Source organism: Herpailurus yagouaroundi, unplaced genomic scaffold, assembly GCF_014898765.1.
Source record: "Herpailurus yagouaroundi ecotype Mexico unplaced genomic scaffold, PumYag 210, whole genome shotgun sequence".
Classification (NCBI taxonomy): domain Eukaryota; kingdom Metazoa; phylum Chordata; class Mammalia; order Carnivora; family Felidae; genus Herpailurus; species Herpailurus yagouaroundi.
The window spans coordinates 28,974,363-28,995,226 of record NW_024412441.1 but is presented as its reverse complement, the minus strand read 5'-3'; the positions used below and the strand labels follow the sequence as shown (position 1 = coordinate 28,995,226).

The following is a 20,864-nucleotide window of genomic DNA, read 5'->3' as shown; positions in this document are numbered from 1 at the left end:
ATTCTCGTTACTGTGCCTTTCATTATAAGTTTTAGAATAGTCTTGTCTATATCTACAGAGAATTTTGGTAGGATTTTGATAGGAATTGTATTAAATCTGTATATCAATTTAGGGAGAATTGAAGTCTCTACTATGTTGAATCTTCCAATTTATAGACATGGTATCTCTTCCAATTTCTTTATATTTTCTTTCATTTCTTTCATCAGCATTATGTAGTTTTCAGCATACAAGTCCTGTATGTTTTACTAGATTTAAACCCATTTCATTTTTTAAGCAATTGTAAATTGTATTGCATTTTTAATTTTATTGTCCACATATTCAGTGTTAACATGTGGAAATACAGTTGATTTTTGTATGTTTATCTTGTGTCCTTTGACCTTACTGAATTCATTTATTCTAGGAACTGGGATTCCTCCTAGATTCCTTGGGATTTTCTTCATAGAAAATCTTGTCATTTACACATAGAGACAGTTTTATTTCTTTCTTTCTAGTCTGTTTGCCTCTTGCTGCCTTATTTATGCTGGTTAGGACTTGTAACATTATTGAATAAGAGTGGTGAGAACAGACATCCTTGCTTTGTTTGTGATGGGGGGAAAACATTCAGTCTTTTATCACAGATGTAGATTTTTTTGTAGATGTTCTGTCAAATTCACGAGGGATTTTGGTCTGTAGGTTTTTGTATTGTCTTTATTTAGTTTGGTATCAGGGTAATAATAGTTTCATAAAATTAATTGGGAAGTGTTCCCTCCTTTTTCTGGAAGAGACTGTATGTATAGTATTGGTGTTAATTCTTCCTTAAATGTTTGATAGACTTCTTTAGTGAAACCATATGAGCGTGGAGATTTCTTTTTTATAGTTTTAAAATTACAGATTTAATTTCCTTAGTTGTTATGTGGCTATTAATATTATTTCATATTGGGTGAGTTGTGGTAGCGGGTGGTTTTGTGATCCATTCCTTCTAAGTTGTTATTTTTATGTGTATGAAGTTGTTAATAATATTCCCTTATATTGATGTCTTTGGGGCCTGTAATAATATTCCCTGTTCCATTAATTTTTTTTTTTAATTTTAATGTTTTATTTGTGTGAGAGAGAAAGGATGTGGGTGGAGGGGAGGGGCAGAGAGAAGGGGGTGGGGTGGGGACAGGATCTGAAGCTGGCTCTGCACTGTCAGCAGAGAGCCTGGATGCTGGGCCTGAACTCAGAGTGTGAGGTCTTGACCTGAGCCAAGTCAGACACTTAACCACCCGAGCCACCCAGGCATCCCTCCCTGTTCCATTCCTAATAGGGTTATATTGTGTCTTCTGCCTTTCTTGGTTAGTCTTGTTAGAAGTTTGTCAATTTCATTCATCTTTTCAAAGAACCTGCTTTGTTTCATTGATTTTTCTCTGTTGTTTTTCTATTTTATTTATTTATTCATTTATTTTAAAGTTTATTTTGAGAGAGAGAGAGACAGCAGGAGCAGGGGAGGGCAGAGAGAGAGAGGGAGACAGAGGATCTGAAGCAGGCTCTGTGCCTGATGCAGGGCTTGATATCACAAACCGTTAGATCATAACCTGAGCGGAAGTCTGATGCTTAACTGAGCCACCCAGGTGCCCTTGTTTTTCTGTTTTATTTTATTTTATTTATTTATCTTTTTATATATTTTTTTCAACGTTTATTTATTTTTGGGACAGAGAGAGACAGAGCATGAATGGGGGAGGAGCAGAGAGAGAGGGAGACACAGAATCGGAAACAGGCTCCAGGCTCTGAGCCATCAGCCCAGAGCCCGACGCGGGGCTCGAACTCACGGACCGTGAGATCGTGACCTGGCTGAAGTCTGACGCTTAACCGACTGCGCCACCCAGGCGCCCCTTGTTTTTCTGTTTTAAATACAACTGATTTATGATCTTTATTTCCTTTCATTTGCTTGTTTTTGGTTTATTTTGCTCTTTTTCTAAGTTTTTACGGCAGACTTCAGATCATTGATTTGAGACTTCCTCATTTCTAATATATGGACTTGATGGTGTGAACTTTCCTCACAGCATGGCTTTAGCTGTGTCCCACAAATTTGGGTATGTTTTATTTTCATTTTCATTCTCCCTTTATTATTTAAAGAGTTATATTAAATCTCGCTTGATACTCAGGTTTCCAGGTTTTTTTTGTTTTGTTTTTTTAAGAGAAGAGGACATCAAGACTCGGAAAGTTTTGTATTTTGCTGATGGAATCATAGCTGGTGATGGTGAGATCTGCTCTTGGCTTATTGTTTCTGCCAGTCTCCAGGATGCCCCTTATTAGTAATTGCATAAGTTTTATTTCAAAAGATCTTGACTATATAGTTATATATTGCTGACTGTGATAATAGATCTTGAAATAACATTACCTTTTCCTTTCTCCTGAGAAAGGCACCTTTAAATTCCCACTTACCAAAACTTTTAAATGGTATCCATATTTTTTCAGTTCTTATCTGTATTTGTCATTTCCTCTTTCAGCTGCAATGCTTCAGAACTCTTATGTTTCTATTTTAGTTATCTTTCAGTGAGGATGTTTGTATCTTAGAGGCTTCCCTCATTTTATTTTCCATTTCTTAATTCTTTACTTTCATGTCTTGGAATTAATGACCACCTCAGTGCTAATGAAAGACCAAGTTCCTTTCTCACCTTCTCTAAAATTTTTCCAGAGAATTCTAATCCTTGACAATCTGTCATACTACTTGTTTGCCACTTAGTCACATGCTACCTTGTAATACTTCCTAACTTATGTTTGTATTGTTACTTAACTTTTTGCATCAATTTAATTGTAATGAGCCTTGCATTTTCCCCCTCTATTAAATGATCTGTCTTCAGGAAGAGAGCCTGTAATATTCTTTGTATCCTTCATAGCCATGATTTTATATTGTTGAGGACAGATGTTGATTATATTTTATATGGAAAATAAGTTCACCTTGAATCATTTTATTCTTGTTCAATGTTAAATGCTTAAATTATGAATTCTTGTAGGTAGCCAGGAGCTATTTCTTAGTCTACATTTATGCTTTCGTGAAGCTCCACCTTCATCCAGGCTGGACACAGATAGTGTCATACCTTTTAGGTATTTCCAGACTGATTTTGATCCTAACATAGTCCCAGACTATACCTATTTGTACTGGTATGTATGTATGTATTTCAGTGTGTGGAAGAGGAGGAAGAAGAAGGGTGCTTTTAAAATTTTATATTTTACTACAAATAGATTTTCTCTCTTTAGGAATATGTATCAGACCTCATTTTTAACCATATTAAATATAGCTTTCTCTGCTTAAGATTTTAAGTATTCCTAATACAAAATACCTGATTCTTTTTTATTAAATTTTTTTTTTCAACGTTTATTTATTTTTGGGACAGAGAGAGACAGAGCATGAACGGGGGAGGGGCAGAGAGAGAGGGAGACACAGAATCGGAAACAGGCTCCAGGCTCTGAGCCATCAGCCCAGAGCCCGACGCGGGGCTCGAACTCACGGACCGCGAGATCGTGACCTGGCTGAAGTCGGACGCTTAACCGACTGCGCCATCCAGGCGCCCCCAAAATACCTGATTCTAAAAGCTCTTTTACTGGGAACTTTAATTTTTACAATTTCTTGTCATTTATTGGAAGGAAATTTGATTTAGATGATGCTGTATTTTAAAAATTTACTTAACACCTTGTAAGATATGTATCTACTACTGGTTTGAAGATCAGGGAAGTAGGAATCACATTTATAGTTTCAATAACATAAATAAAAGATTAAAAGCTCTCATTTTAAATACCTTTAAAATAAATATTATGATGTAGTAGACTGGGATATAGCATTTAGATTTTGTTAGTATTACCTTTAGTAAATATGCATGTTATGCTCTAATATTCTTCCCATTTTTGAAAATTTGTCTTTGGCAGTTACACTTACTTGAAATTAACTGCTCTTTTTTGCATTTCTTAGCAAGTATAGAGATTTTTCTTTTTTTTATAGTTTTTTTTTTATTTTGAGAAAGGGGGGGCATGCGTGGGTGAGGGGCAGAGATAGAGGGGGAGGATCCCAAGCAGGCTCCACATTGATAGCTCAGAGCCTGATGAGGGGCTTAAACTCAAAAATGCAAGATCATGACCTGAGCCAAAATCAAGAGTCGAACGCTTAATGGAATGAGCCACCCAGGCACCCCAGTCTAGAGATTTTTCATTGAGGATTTAGCTAAAATAATTTAAATATAGTAGAACTCAAAGTTCATTCCAGAACATCTTCTTTTTTTTTCTTAGGAAGACATCTTTATTGCTAAATTTAATGGATACATTTTTATTAGTTATTTAATATTTCAGAATTTCTTGTTGCTGGTCCCTTCTTTAAAACAATTCCTCCCCCTTCAAGATGTCATAACTGTAGGATTTTCTTTCTGTTTTCTTTTTTTAAAAAATTATTTCCTTATGTTTTAAATTTTATTTATTTATTTATTTATTTATTTATTTATTTTTATATATGAAATTTATTGTCAAATTGGTTTCCATACAACACCCAGTGCTCATCCCAACAGGTGCCCTCCTCAATACCCATCACCCACTTTCCCCTCTTTCCTTCCCTCCCCCCCCCCATCAACCCTCAGTTTATTCTCAGTTTTTAAGAGTCTCTTATGGTTTGGCTCCCTCCCTTCTAACTTTTTTTTTCCCTTCCCCTCCCCCCATGGTCTTCTGTTAAGTTTCTCAGGATCCACATAAGAGTGAAAACATATGGATCTCTGTACGACTTATTTCACTTAGCATAACACTCTCTAGTTCCATCCATGTTGCTACAAGAGGCCATATTTCATTCTTTCTCATTGCCCAGTATTATTCCATTGCTTCTTTTAAAGGTGAATTTTGTTTGCCAGTCTTTTTTTTTAAAGAGAGAGCAAGCACGAGCTGGGGAGAGGGGCAGAGGGAGAGAGAGAGAATCTCAAGTGGGCTCCATGTTCAGCTCAGAGCCCCAGTCAGGGCTATATCCCATGATCCTGGGATCACAACCTCAGCCGAAATCAAGAGTTGGATGCTCAACTGACTGAGCCACTCAGGTACCCCTCCCTTGTTTGACAGTCTTAAAGTTGTTCAGTATTATATTTTGGCAGCCCCCTTTTCCTTCTCTGTTTTGTTCAATTTAAATAATGTTACGTCAGATGTACAGGTTTCCCTTTGGCTCCCTATAAACCATATTATCATAGACAAATGAAGGTGTGTGATTACAGTTTTACCTAGAGAAGTCTTGAGTCCTGGAACAGTGCCAGGTGTCTTAGTACATGATCCCTTTAGACTTTGGTTTGAAGAAACATGGTTACCATATTCTCTCAGTAACCATGAATTGATTACATTGGGAATTCTAGAATTTTCAGTTTCTTTCAGTCTGTTTTTTCAGACACTAGATCATTTTAAGTTACAGAGTAAATAAATTGTTGGGGCAAATTTTAAAAAGTGAACTGGGTATTGAGGCTAGAAAGGAAGGTAAAGGCAAACAGCATGTGAAAGATTTTTGAAATGTATCCTAAGGGAGATACAAGCTGAGGAGAAGGACCCTAGGCTTTAGAATTTCACTTCTACTTCTTTCTCTTATAGGGGAAGATGCTTGAAAACTGAAGTGACAGGAAGTGGTAGTTTCTGTGATAGGAACATGGGAGAGCTAAGGCTGTAGAACCTCTATTAGGGGAGAGGGATAAAGATATATCCTCTCAGCCAATTTCCATTTAAGGCTGTCCCAGGTCTTTTTCCATTTAAGGAATCCTACATAATCTGATACTAAGCCTGAGACAACTGACAGATGTAAAAAAGTAAATATATGGCAGTATTTTAGAGATTGCATAGTCATCATTTAGTTAACAAAAGATAGGTCCCAGAAATGCTTATGACCAGACGTAGAAATTAGATAGGAGACACAGGATTATTTGCTAGAATATCAGACTTGAGTAATGTATTAAATTGAAAAATAAACTAAAATAATGCCATATGTTGAACAAAGTAATATATACATAGGAAGAAGAAGGGGCTACCATTGGGAAAGAAAAGATAATTGTGTTTGAGATTTGGATGTGGGGTAAGACCAGGAGGATGATCTGGCCCTGCAGGTCCTTGCCAGGGTGCTCTAACCCCTTCAATCTAGTTTCAGACAGCCTATTGTCATATGACCCAGGGGTTTACCAAAGAGAAGATGGGAGAACCATGAGACATCTTCCCTGATCTCCTTTTACCTCTCCTCTTAAGAACTAGGTTAAGTTTATCCTACCTTCTGTGTGAGCTATGCTTATAGAGACAGCAAGGAGTCCTGTTATTCATGATATGTGTAGAAAGGTATTTTGTGAGTCATCTGTATGCTGTTTTTTTCATAGATGAATATAAAATGTGCACAGCAATATTTTTCTTAGTTGAATGTATACCTTTTAGCTGGAATGTTACTTTGCACTGCGGATTAAGCCAGAAATGATTGAATCAGTTTTGAAAATAAAAAGATACCTTTGGTTTTTTTTTTTTGAATGTTTATTTATTTATTTTGAGAGAGAGTGAGAGCGAGTGGGGGGAGGGGCAGAGAGAGAGGGAGAAAGAATCCCAAGCAGGCTCTGCACTGACAGTGTGGAGCCCGAGGGAGGGCTCACAAACTGTGAGATCATGACCTGAGCCAAAATCAAGACTTGGATGCTTAACCAACTAAGCCACCCAGACGCCTGAACATGAGATGCCTTTTAATTGTATTTACCAATCAAGAGAAAATTCACTTAAAATTTTTTAAGGTTTTTTTTTTTTAAAAACTAAAGTGAACTTTACCCATTATTTTCAATTTCTTTGTACATACTTTTACTTTTTTTAGTGGTCTAGTAATCTTTAAAGATCTTTGCAAAAGTTAAAGTATTTAAGATACATTTTTGTATGGTTTTCTCCTTTGCTGCTTTGAGTAAATCCACTGGGGTAATTGGATAATACCAAATGCTAAAGTGCATTCATTGTGACAAGTACTTTAGTTGTAATATCACATTTATCTTCCCAACCCTAGGAGTTCAGAACTGTTATTTTCATTTTGGAGGGATGAGGCTTAACTTTCTCAAATTTTGCTGAGAAGTCTTGTTTTGTTTATGTTGTCGTTGTACCTCCTTGTCCCAGGCCCTCCTACGTGGCTTTGGCAGTGATTTAGTGCTCCAACAGTTTGCGTCTGTTGCCACCAGAAGCAATTAATTCTAACAGCCTTCTTAAGCCATACATTTATACTGATGTCATGTTAATTCTTCTCTACTGTGACATGGGCCATTGAGATAATTTCTAGGGGATCTCTGTTTTGGGAGAAGACAGGCTGCTTGTCATATGGTAACAGAGATTCTGTTGTATAGAAAAGAAATCTAATTTGCAGTTTCCACCTAACTGAGAGCCAAAAGAACTTCATACTGAATTGTAATTTGAGCAATTGGAGAAAATATTTTAATCTTTTGCATTTGCTTATTTTGGTGTATATTTACTTTTTTATTGCTGCTTACAAATTATCATTTATTGTCTCAATGACCTAGTTTATCCTCACATATTCTAAGTTTTTGTTAGCCTCTGCTTTCTCGTGAATTGATTACTTATGTTTAGTTAGAAAATTTTGTTATATCTTCATAAATTAAGCTTTTTTATTGAGGTATAATTTATGTGTAGTTAAATTTACCCTTTTTTATTATAAAGTCTTAGGAGTTTTGATGAACACATATAGTTGTGTGTAACTACCACTATAATCAAAGATATAGAACATTTCTATCACCATTTCCATCCCCTGTTATTCCTTTGTGCTTCTTTGTAGTCCTCCATCTCTGACAATCACTGATCAGTTTTCTGCTCCTGTTGTTTTGCCTTTACCAGAGTGTCCTACATATGGAATTATTGTAGCCTTGAGCTGGCTTCTTTCACTGAATGCAATACTTTTGAGATTTGTCCATGTTGTTGCATGTTCCTTTTTATTGCTGAGTAGTATTCCATTGTATGGATGTGTCACAGTTGTGTTTGTTCATTCTTTATTTGAGGAATACTTGGGCTGTTTCCAGTTTTTAACAGTTTTGAATAAAATCACTGTGTACATTCACATACAGGCTTTTATGTGAATATAAGTTTTTTATTTCATCTGGGTTGATATCTAGGAGTAAGATTGCTGAGTAGAATGGTAGGTATGTATTTAAGAAGCTGTCAAACTGTTTTCCGAAATGTTTGTACCAATTTGCCTTCCTAACAATAATGACTGAGAGCCCTTGTTGCTCTGCATCTTTGCCAGTATTGTTAGTTTTTTAAAAAGTCATTTTTATAGGTATATGGTCATATCTTGTAATTTATTTGGCTTTATCTAATGAGTGATGATGTTGAGCTACTGTCATTTGCTTATTTGCCATCTCTGTATTCCTGGTGAAGTATCTGTTCAAATATTTTCCCATTTTTAAAATTAAGTTATTGTATAATTACTGAGTTGTACAAGTTTTAAAAAGATATATATTTCTCATATTCTTTTATGATATAAATAATTTACAAATGTTTTATCAATCAAAGTATGTGTCTTGAGTTTTCATTCTCTTAACAGTGTCTTGAAGAGCAGAAGCTTTTTTGGTTTATTAGGTTCAATTTATCATTTTTTTCTTTTATGGATCATGCTTTTGGTGTGGTAGCTAAGAAGTTTTTGTCTAACCTAAGGCCACAAGGTTTTATGTATACAATCTGTTTTGAGTTAATTTTTGTATATGTTACCAGGTTCCTTTTTTGTTTTTGTTTTTGTTTTTTGGGGGCAGATATTGGAATCTTAATTATTCTGGCACCATTTTTAAATTTTTTTAAAATGTTTATTTTTTTTTGAGAGACAGAGACAGAGTGCAAGTGAGGGAGGGGCAGAGAGAGAGAGAGAGAGAGAGAGAGAGAGAGAATCCAAAGCAGACTCCAGGCTCTGAGCTGTCAGTGCAGAGCATGACGTGGGGCTTGAATTCATGGACTTCGATATCATGACCTGAACTCAAATCTGATGCTTAACTAACTGAGCCACCCAGGTGTCCCTCTGGCACCATTTTTAAAAAACACTATCCTTTCCACATTGAATTGCATTTGCACCTTGTTGGAAATCTACCCTCCCCTCTCCTTTGACTGCTGTGGCTCACATCACTCTCTTTCCTTCATGATAATGACCACACTTTGCTTTCTTGTTTAACTGCCTCCTCTTCACTAAGTTCCTTGAGAGGAGGAGCTTTTGTATGGGACCAAGGATAGAAAGGGTATCCAAGCAGAGGTAATGATAATTGCTGGGGTAGAACTTTGACATGTCTGAAAACATGCCAAAAGGGGTCATCAAGAACAACATGAAGCTGCAGAAATAGATGGTGGTCAAATCCTGTAGGGCCTTAGTGAGGCTATAGTGCCAAAGGAGACTATGGTCTAGGACAAAAGGATTGGCATAGAGAGGGAATAGGGCATCATCACACTGTGATACTCCTTTTTGCCAAAGTGTATAAAAGAGGGGCAATAAAAAACTTCATTTATTTATTACCTGTGTCATGTTTCACAGCTCCCTAAAGAGTTCTGCCCACTGCTTTTCTTGGGTTAAAATGGATTTAGCCTTCCTTACGTATTGGTTATTTTAGTCAGAATATAGTAATATTTTACTAAATTTACATGTGACCAAACTTTTCCCAGAGGAGATTTGCGAGAGCTATGTTTCAAGGATTCCTGTCACTAATGGATACCTCTTGTAGCACAAAACCTGGAGATGGCCTGGTTGACCCTTTACTCCTCATTGCCACTTCCAGATCATTCTCCTCTCCTCCCTAAACATTCTCTCTTGACTTTCAATCAGCTATCCCACTGTATACTCACTATCTCTCTGATACATTCATCTCTGAAACTTATCTGCCTCCATGCTTGATGGTGTAGGTACTGGCTCCCTGTGATTCTCCAACATTAGATCTGTGGTAATTCTATGGGATTTCAGTATCCACATGGATTATCCTTTCAGTACCCTGCCTTTCAGTTTTTGGCCTCTTCTCCTTCAATGTCTTGTATTCTGTTCCCTGCTTTCACCTGTCCTTCTTGTGGTTAATATCTTGACCTTGTTATTCCCTGTAAATGCAGCCCCTCCAGGCAGTCCACTCAGCCACACCTCCTACCTTTTCTGTTTACTCTCTGTGGTACCAAGTCCCACAATTCTTTGACCTGACCTGTTGTTCCTACTACCTTTTCCCTTCCTTCATGTCTTCCATGCTCTTTCCCCTTTTTGCCCAGTTGTAAGTTCTTCCTCGTAACATTTATAGTCATTTCCTTGCATGTCTCAGTTCCCTTCCTTGCTTCATCATTCTCCACTGGCAAAAGCCACACACAGTGAAATTATACTATCTCCAGACTCTGCTCATGCAGCCTCACAGCTGAATAAGATTGAGGGTAATCATGCTGAATGGTCTCACTCTTAAGTCATGACCACTGGACTCCAGAGGCCTTGGTGCTGCCTGAAATTGTACCACATTTTCTTCATTTATTTGCCCTCTAATTCTTCTAGATTAAGGATCTTCTAGAGTAAGGGTTTTCTTTATAGGGTCAAATAGTATTTTCAGCGTTGTAAGCCAGATGGTCTCTCACAACTATGCAACTCCGTTGTGGCCTGAAAACAACCACACACAATACGTAAAGGAATGATAGTGGCATACTCTCTCTTCCCCCAAAGGCTTTCTTTACCTGTCTTCCAGGATTCCACATATATCTGGATTTCTTTCACCCTCTTTGGCTGATCTTTCTCAGTCACTTAGACTGGTTGCTCCTCAGTTCCCCAGCCTTTAAATGTTGGAGTTCCCCCAGCGTTCACTTCTGTGATCCCTTCTCTTTTCTAAATACCTTTTACTCCATGGGTGATTTCATCTCTTCCTGTAGCATTGACTATTTGCCATGTACTGATGACTTCAGAATTTTCACCTGTGATCTAGAGATCCTTCACTCTCAACTTGTCTATCCAGCTACCTACCTAGTACCTCCACTTCAGCATCTAATAGGCATTTCCAATTTAATATGTTTCAGAGAGAACTCCTGACCTTCCACAGTCCTCATTCTATTGTCTTCCCAGTTCCAGTAAGTGGAAGCTCCCTCCTCCATGTTGCTCAAATAAAAAACTTGGAAACCATTCTCTATATCTCTTTACATCCCACATTGAACATTCAACAATTTCTAATTTTTTTTTAATGTTTGTTTATTTTTGAGAGAGACTGAGACAGAGCTCACGTGGGGGAGGAGCAGAGAGAGAGACACACACAGAATCCAAAGCAGGCTCCAGGCTCTGAGCTGTCAGCACAAATCCCAATGCAGGGCTCGAATTCACAAATGGTGATATCATAACCTGAGCCAAAGTTGAAGTCTTAACCTACTGACCAGCCAGGTGCCTCTCAACAAGTTCTACTTTTGAGGTAGATCCAGAATTTAACCATGTCTTAGCTCTTACATCATTCACATTCTGCCATGATCTCTTTTCTTGAATTAACATAGTAGCTTCTTAACCAGTCTGTTTCTGTGTTGCCATTATTTTTTTGAATTTTTAAATTTTATTTAAATCCAAGTTAGTTAACATATAGTGTATTAATTTCAGGAGTAGGATTTAGTGATTTATCACTTGCATATAACACCCAGTCCTCATCCCAACAAGTACTCTCCTTAGTGCCCATCACCCATTTAGCTCATTCCCCCTACCCAACACCCCTCCAGCCAGCCTCAGTTTGTTCTCTGAATTTAAGAGTCTCTACGGTTTGCCTCCCTCTTTTTATCTTATTTTTCCTTCCCTTCCCCTATGTTCATCTGTTTTGTTTCTTAAATTCCACATATGAGTGAAATCATATATTTATCTTTCTCTGACTGCCTTACTTCACTTAGCATAATACACTCTAGTTCCATTTGCCTTGCCATTCTTTAGTCTACTCTCAACATAGTAGCTGTAGCGAACTATTTAATACAAAGAGAAATCATGTCTCTCTTATGCTAAAAACTCTTCAAAGCCAGTCCTTACATAATTTGGCTCTCATTTCTCTCTGACCCCTCTGTATCTCCCTTCCTCCCCTGCAGCCACCAGCCACATTGGCCTCCTTGATGTTCCTCATACCAACAGCAACATCTGACTCAGGATCCTTGCAATGGTTTAATTCCTTCTGCCTGGAATGCTCTTCCTCCAGATAGCCCCTTCATCTGCTCTCCTCCCTTAACTCCTTCAGGTGCCCTAACTCCTACGTCTTCAGGACGTACTTACCACCTTTCCAGTTAGGCCTTCCCTAACCTCAGGGCACCTGGCTGGCTCAATCAGTAGAGCATGCAACTCTTGATCTCGGGGTTTCGAGTTTGAGCCAACGTTGGGTATAGAGATTACTTAAAAAGAGTAAAATCTTTAAAAACAAAACCAAAATGATATCTCCTCACTCATGCCACCTCCACATTTCCTGTCCCCCTTTCTTGTCTTATTTTTCTTTATTGTGTTTATTATTCTCTTATTAGCAGTGTCTGCTTTATGCCTGTCTTTCCCTAACTGGAATGGAAGCTCCCTGATGGCCAGGACTTTTTTCTGTTTTGCTCAGTTATACTTCCCCCATACCTAGGATAGTTCCTGGAACATAGTAGTCATTCAGTACATATCTTTTGAATAAATGCATTTTTATAGATATTTGAAAAATACTTATATTCTATTAGTCTCTGTTAAATTCACATAAATGATAATATTAATGGTTATCAAGAAGAAAAGGTAGTATTCTCTTCCCTCTAAGAATCAGACTCCAGGTGTTTGTCCATATGCATAAATAATCTGTAACCATGGTGTCAATACAGTTTTATATTCTTATTTTGCTACTTAATATCACATCATGTCGTTAATCTTAATTTTCCTAACTATCACTTCCAATTTTTTGTAAAAAAAGTATTTCAACATAGACTTATATGGAACTTCTTCCTTTTTTTAAAAAAGATTTATCTTTTTCTGACTTGTAAATATAGGATAATACTTTCTAAACTGCATCCTGTTACTAGTAACATATAGCATTAACTATGTTCAGTCTAAAAATCAAGCCTGACTGGCTTAATGAGTTAGGCTGAATTTTTAGTGCTCTAAAATGTGGAAGAATTACCAATATGGATGAATTCCAGTCTTAGGGAATCAGTGGCAACTTCAAGAGAAATGGGAATTATCACTGTATTTATTTATTTATTTATTTATTTATTTATTTATTTATTGTTAATGTTTATTTTTGAGAGAGAGAGAGACAGAGAGAGAACATGAGTGGGGGAGGAGCAGAGAGAGAGGGAGTCACAGAATCCGAAGCAGGCTCCAGGCTCTGAGCTGTCAGCATAGAGCCCAACGCAGGGCTTGAACTCAACGAACTGCAAGATCATGACTTGAGCCAAAGTCGGATGCTTAACTGACTGAGCTACCCAGGTGTCCCACCACTGTATTTATTTTTAATAATCATGTAAAAGTTACCCTAGATTAATTATACACTTGACTGAAGACTTCAGTGGTTATGTAGAATCTCCTTGAGGGATCCAGAGCGCTCATGAAAACCTTAAACTCAGTATTTCCAAAATTGCATCAAACCAGTGCTGATTTATCTCATTTTCTTTCCTGCCTCACAGTAACATCTACCAAATTACCACCTTTGAAGGTGGGCATGGCTTCACTCTAAGGCAGAGTGGATGTCCAGCTCCCTGTTTCCTTGTCCAGGCTTACCTCTTCTGTCCTCCTTGCACTTAACCTTAAGCCTCCTTAGGCTTAAATGATAATGAGCTTACTGCAGTTTTCCTAGCTTTCCTAGTATACTTGCATGGTTTTGCACACATTGATTCCTCTACTTTCTTTTCCCATTTGCTAGGAATATTCCTATTTCTCCTTCAAGTCTTTGCTCAAGGCTTTTCTTGGCAGTACCTTCTCTGACCATGCAGGGTTCAGTATACCCCGAGCTACTGTGGTGTTTATAAGTTGAATGCATGTCTCCCCACAGTACTAAAATTTAAATTGCAAGGATATTGGCTTATTCACCTTTGTTATTCTGTCCTGAAGATGGAAAACCTTTTAGTAAGTATTGTGTATATTTGTGGAATAAATAAAAAGCAGTATATTGATAGTCTTCATACTGACTCCTCAGTATTCTTTTTTCCCAGATATTCCATGTCAATTTTAAGTCTTTTAATTTTATTTAATTTTATTTATTTTATTTTATTTTTTTATGTTTATTTATTTTAGAGAGAGAGAGACAGAATGCAAGTGGAGGAGGGGCAGAGAGAGAGGGAGACACAGAATCCAAAACAGGCTGTAGGCTTGGGTGGCTGGGCTCAAACCCACGAATCTTGAGATCATGACCTTAGCTGAAGTCAGACACTTAACTGAATGAACCCCTATTTTTTTACTTTTTAGAGAGAGTGCACACAAGCCCAGGAGAGGGACAAAAAGAGAAAGAAAGAGAATCTTAAGCAGGCTCCCCATTCAGCTCAGAGCCCGATGTGGGGCTCAGTCTCAGGTCCCTGGAATCATGATCTGAGCTGAAATCAAGAGTCATACTGTCAACCAACTGAGCCACCCAGGTGCCCCTAAGTCCTTCTAATGAATTTCTTCTGCCTTCCCCCCTTCTTCAGCTCCTTTTCCCATTTGCTTGCTTTTCCCATTTACTTTTCAAATTTGACTGGCTTTTTTTCATGAGTCTACATGGAACATGCTCCCTCTCCCAGGAATTCAAGCTGTCTACTTTTCATTTTAATAGCCTTTGAGATTTAGTTCCAAAAAGCCTTTTCACATCAACTAGATACAATTATGTTATGCCTGTCCTTACTTCCCCTTGTCTGAGCATGCAGTTTCCATGGCTCATTCTTCATTCTCCATATCACATACTTTTTCCTCACTGCTTGCTTATAGTTATACAGTCATAAAATCTGAGTTGAAAGAGACCTTAGAAGTTCATTATTTTTGCTTCTCACTCAGTGAAGGAATTGGCTCTGTGTATCCAGTTGATGACTGTGTCACTGTTTAAATTAACTCTCAAAGGCTATTACACGGGCCACTAACTGAATCCTTCCTGGGACAGCCCATTCCACTCTTGCTAGGCAGCTCTAGTCATTCAGTAATTTCTCTTCACTGTGTCAGATTGACCTCTCTAGTCCATTCATGCATCCTAAGTTTTCCCTTGGGAACTCATTTCCCTAAAACAGACTTTAGAGATGTTTGAATATACTTTGCTATCCCTTGATAGAGCAATAGGCTAAGGATGTTGGGAAAAATTCGGATTGCCTTGACTCACGCAGTGCTAGAAAATAATTTTTAGAAGTCTTAAAAACTTACGTGTAAGACATGAAACCCTTAAAGAACTTGGAAAAAATTCAAATGGATTTTTTTGAACCTCAGGGTATGAAAAGATTTTTTAAGCTTCACATTTAAGGAAGAAACCAGAAAGGAAAACATGGATTGGACTCTATGAAAATTGAAAGAGTCAGTGACAAATCAGGAAAAGATATTTGTAATACACACGACAAGCACAGTTATATCTAACAGCTTTTGTTAATAAGAGGAACAAAAAAGGGGATACCCCGATGGGCAAATGGGGGAAAACATGAATTTAAGATTTATGAAAATATTCTGAAAAAAATACTCAAAATACTGGATGTCAAATTAAGATGTCAGTGTTTGCCTGTGAACTTGACAAACACTTAAAAAAATGTTAATATACTGTATTGATGACTTCATAGTGAAATGAACATACAGATTTTATTTTTTGGTTTTTTTTTTTAACATACTAATTTTGGAAATGTGAGCAGGTATATAGCCTTTTTGAGGAGGAGTTTGACAATATGTTCATACCTTTGATCAGGACAATATGTTCATACCTTTGATACTAGGAATTTATCATGAGGAAATTATCAGATGTACAAAATGATTGATGTTTATACAGGTGTGTCCTCTTGGGTCCTCTGGGAAGCAGATGCTGAAGTTAAGAGTGTTAGAAATAGATTGGGAGTGAGAGGCAGGGAGGGGAGGTAATGCCTGTAAGAGACAGGGAGGAAGCAGTACTGGAAACGAAAAGGCTTCAGGCTCTGATGCAGATTTTGACAGCTGTGAAAGGAAAGAAGCTGAAGCAGAACTTGGCAGAGAGAGCCTCAGAGGCTATTCAGGTCTGGCAGTCTGGGCCAACCCAGTGGAGACCTCTCTGACTGCCTGTTTGGGGGGGCTCACCTAGTGCAGAAGGGGCCAGGCCCTGACACGCTCTTTGTGCTCAGTCCTGGGCTAGGGGCTGCCAGGAAGGAGTGGTCTTGGGTGGAATACTGTGCATCCTGAAGGCTCTAAAGCTGGAAGCTATCAGCCAACTGCATTCTTTGTAGCCAAAGGGCTAGTTCTTGCTGGAAGGGAGATGTAAGTACTATACCACAAAATGGATGTTCATTGCAGTGTTATTAAAATGACATGATTAGAAATGCTATTTTTTCCTATAATAAACATAAAATACTCCCATTTCTAATTAAGAGTGGGAAGGTAACTTCAAGATAAGATTACATTTATTATTTTAAGCAGCCATGTATTACTGTAAACTTTTGTTAACCTTGATACCCCTAATTTTTTATCACATGAACTACTATCAAGAATTTACATGTCTTGATCTTTTGAGGCTGAATATTAGACTTTATATTTACCCTCTAACTTTTATATTTACTGGAGATGATGGTAAAATTGAGGTGATATTTTGATGGGATTTAGACTACCCCAAACTGCCTTAAACTGAGACTGCCCTGGAGGAGATCCAGGTGTGCACATAGGAGGCCAATGTGTTGCTTTGCCTTACACTGCCCAGTCTCACTGGTTTCAGTTGAATTCTTTCTTTTTCCCCTGCGGTGTAATTAGCATCCACTTCTAGAATCAGGTAATGTTAGTACTTGTTTTTAGGAAAATTTTAGATCAGCACTCTTAAGTTTATTTTAAAGTTTCCTTAACCTGGAGATTTAATAAAATGATTTAAAAAAAATTTTTTTTTCAACGTTTTTATTTTTATTTTTGGGACAGAGAGAGACAGAGCATGAACGGGGGAGGGGCAGAGAGAGAGGGAGACACAGAATCGGAAACAGGCTCCAGGCTCTGAGCCATCAGCCCAGAGCCCGACGCGGGGCTCGAACTCACGGACCGCGAGATCGTGACCTGAGCCGAAGTCGGACGCTTAACCGACTGCGCCACCCAGGCGCCCCTAAAATGATTTTAATCAATGAGTCTGTGGAATCTTTCAAAGAACTCTGCCTGTTTGAAAGGCATACAATAGGCCTAGGTAATTATTTTGACCACTCTCTGCTTTTCGTTGTCTCTTACTTTTTTTTTTTTTGTCTTAAAGAACTCCAAGAAACACACCAGGAGACAGTTTGAAAACTTTGGTTCTTTGATTAATTTCTTTTTAATACGAAATTTATTGTCAAATTGGTTTCTATACAATACCCAGTGCTCATCCCAAAAGATGCCCTCCTCAATGCCCATCACCCGCCCTCCCCTCCCTCCCTCCCACCCCCCATCAACCCTCAGATTGTTCTCAGTTTTTTTAAAATTTTTTTTTCAACGTTTATTTATTTTTGGGACAGAGAGAGACAGAGCATGAACGGGGGAGGGGCAGAGAGAGAGGGAGACACAGAATCAGAAACAGGCTCCAGGCTCCGAGCCATCAGCCCAGAGCCTGATGCGGGGCTCGAACTCACGGACCGCGAGATCGTGACCTGGCTGAAGTCGGACGCTTAACCGACTGCGCCACCCAGGCGCCCCTGTTCTCAGTTTTTAAGAGTCTCTTATGGTTTGGCTCCCTCCCTCTCTAACTTTTTTTTTTCCTTCCCCTCCCCCATGGTCTTCTGTTAAGTTTCTCAGGATCCACATAAGAGTGAAAACATATGGTATCTGTCTTTCTCTGTATGACTTATAGCATAACACTCTGCAGTTCCATCCATGTTGCTACAAAAGGCCATATTTCATTCTTTCTCATTGCCACGTAGTATTCCATTGTGTATATGAACCACAATTTCTTTATCCGTTCATCAGTTGATGGACATTTAGGCTCATTCCATAATTTGGCTATTGTTGAGAGTGCTGCTATAAACATTGGGGTACAAGTGCCTCTATGCATCAGCACTCCTGTATCCCTTGGGCAAATTCCTAGCAGTGCTATTGCTGGGTCAGAGGGTAGGTCTATTTTTAATTTTTTGAGGAACCTCCACAGTGTTTTCCAGAGCAGCTACACCAGTTTGCATTTCCACCAACAGTGCAAGAGGGTTCCCATTTCTTCACATCCTCGCCAGCATCTATAGTCTCCTGATTTGTTCATTTTAGCCACTCTGACCAGCACGAGGTGGTAATCTCAGTGGGGTTTTGATTTGTATTTCCCTGATGAGGAGTGATGTTGAGCATCTTTTCATGTGCCTGTTGGCCATCTGGATGTCTTCTTTAGAGAAGTGTCTATTCATGTCTTCTGCCCATTTCTTCACTGGATAATTTTTTTTTTTCGGGTGTGGAGTTTGGTGAGTTCTTTATAAATTTTGGATACTAGCCCTTTGTCAGATAATGTCATTTGCAAATATCTTTTCCCATTACTGCGGTTGCCTTTTAGTTTTGTTGATTGTTTCCTTTGCAGTGCAGAAGCTTTTTATCTTCATGAGGTCCTAATAGTTCATTTTTGCTTTTAATTCCCTTGCCTTTGGGGATGTGTCAAGTAAGAAATTGCTGCAGCTGAGGTCAGAGAGGTTTTTTCCTGCTTCTCCTCTAGGGTTTTGGTGGTTTCCTGTCTCACATTCAGGTCCTTCATCCATTTTGAGTTTATTTTTGTGAATGGTGTAAGAAAATGGTCTAGTTTCATTCTTCTGCGTGTTGCTGTCCAGTTCTCCCAGCACTATTTGTTAAAGAGACTGTCTTTTTTCCATTGGATTTTCTTTCCTGCTTTGTCAAAGATTAGCTGGCCATACTTTTGTGGGTCCAATTATGGAGTCTCTATTCTATTCCTTGGTCTATGTGCCTGTTTTTGTGCCAATACCATACTATCTTGATGATTACAGCTTTGTAGTAGAGGCTAAAGTCTGGGATTGTGATGCCCCCTGCTTTGGTCTTCTTCAAAATTACTTTGGCTATTCGGGGCCTTTTGTGGTTCCATGAAAATTTTAGGATTGCTTGTTCTAGCTTCGAGAAGAATGCTGGTACAATTTTGATTGGGATTGCATTCAATGTGTAGATTGCTTTGGGTAGTATTGACATTTTAACAATATTTGTTCTTCCAATCCATGAGCACAGAATGTTTTTCCATTTCTTTATAGCTTCTTCAATTTCCTTCATAAGCTTTCTATAGTTTTCAGCATACAGATCTTTTACATCTTTGGTTAGGTTAATTCCTAGGTATTTTATGGTTCTTGGTGCAATTGTGAATGGGATCAGTTTCTTTATTTGTCTTTCTGTTGCTTCATTATTAGTGTATAAGAATGCAACTAATTTCTGTACATTGATTTTGTATCCTGAGACTTTGATTAATTTTATAAAGATAAAAATTGTGGGAAAATAAAGTTAAAATGAAGCTATTAAAACCAAGTCACATTTCTGTTCCTCTAAGGCTCATTGTTATACCTAGAGAAAGGGGCAGTTTCAAGAATGTTTACAAGTAAGGAAACTTGTTATCTAATGTATTTTGTGAAAGAATCAGCAAATGTTTTCGCATAATTGGCTGATAGGAAAAAGGTCATCTACTATATGTCTCCCTAGGGACCCAGAACAATTGTGTGCCACCTCTGTTGTATTGCCGATACTCCCCAAAGTGAAATTTTGAAGAAGGTAGAGCACCGAAACTTCCTTCGGCTATCTCAATGTTTTGGTACTTTTTTCCCCATGATTCATTATATATTATAACTTAAAAAAAAGTGTGTTAGACTTTGCCAGGAATTAAAGGTACTATATGTTTTTTACTTCTAGGTAGTGTATGTATAGATTTAAATATATATGTGTTTGTGAATGTATGATATATATATATGTATTTAAAACAAAGTGTAAAAGCAAACTGCATAATCAAGTGTAGGTAGTGGTTTCATTAGTCTAACTTGGAATGAGACTGTGATTGCCTGTCATGAGTTTGTGTTTCTCAGAGGTAAGTTCTTAAGGTCAGGGCTGTGTCTTACTCCTCTTGAGACCCTGGTACCCAGCACAGTGATTTACACATAGTAAGTGATCATTGATATTGCAGACTGGAATTTCACTTCCAGTTTGTTGTTTTGTTTTATTTTGTTTTAATTTAGGTTTTGCCACTAGAAGGACTTGGTCAGCTCTTGTCCCCTTCTTATTTTACCTTCAATAATGTCCTGTTAATTTATTAAAACCTTTTTATTCTAAAACTTGTTTTGGAAATTTGACTAGTCAGGGAGTAGCAGTGGAAAATATTAAAAACAACTATTTATAATATTTTTATGTGACTCATTCATACTTCCTGATCAAAACTTTTATCCACAGAGATATTAAGTAGACTTTTTGGCAGGTATTCAGAAACACAGGAAGTGAATAATCAAAAGCAGATCTTTGAAATGAGCTTACATAAATGACAGAAAAATAACCTAGGTTTTATTAGTCAGAATTTAATGATGAACTAGTACAAAACCTATCCTGTTTTTTTAAGCAAATTTTACTTATCAACCGAATTGCTTACTAAGCAAGCATTTAATAAAAATATGCTATTCATTACATTAAAACCCTAAAGCTACTTTCTTACCATATTTTTTTTTACATCAGGAAGTAGCATTCAGCATGGAATGTTCTACACTCTTACTCGATTTATCTAAGGCAAGGCTCTCAGCAGGTTCCCTAAACAGTTGTGTTCTGTGGTACTTCTTTGCCTTTACCAACAAGTGAGACTCTTGAGATAGACTCTTCAAAATTCCTCAGTCAG

At 37.8% G+C, this 20,864-nt stretch overlaps 1 protein-coding gene across 2 annotated transcripts in view; it reads left to right on the top strand.

Annotated features, from left to right (window-relative positions):
- Positions 1 to 20,864, top strand: part of SEPTIN10 (septin 10) — a 67,819-nt gene that overhangs the window by 4,018 nt on the left and 42,937 nt on the right. The window contains exon 1 of one of the 2 annotated variants that reach the window (XM_040454173.1): positions 11,355 to 11,378. The exons of the other annotated variant lie outside the window; for it this stretch is intronic. The gene's annotated coding sequence lies outside the window, so the exon portion shown is untranslated. Of the gene's footprint in view, positions 1 to 11,354; positions 11,379 to 20,864 lie in introns of those variants that run through there. 2 annotated transcript variants of the gene reach the window in all.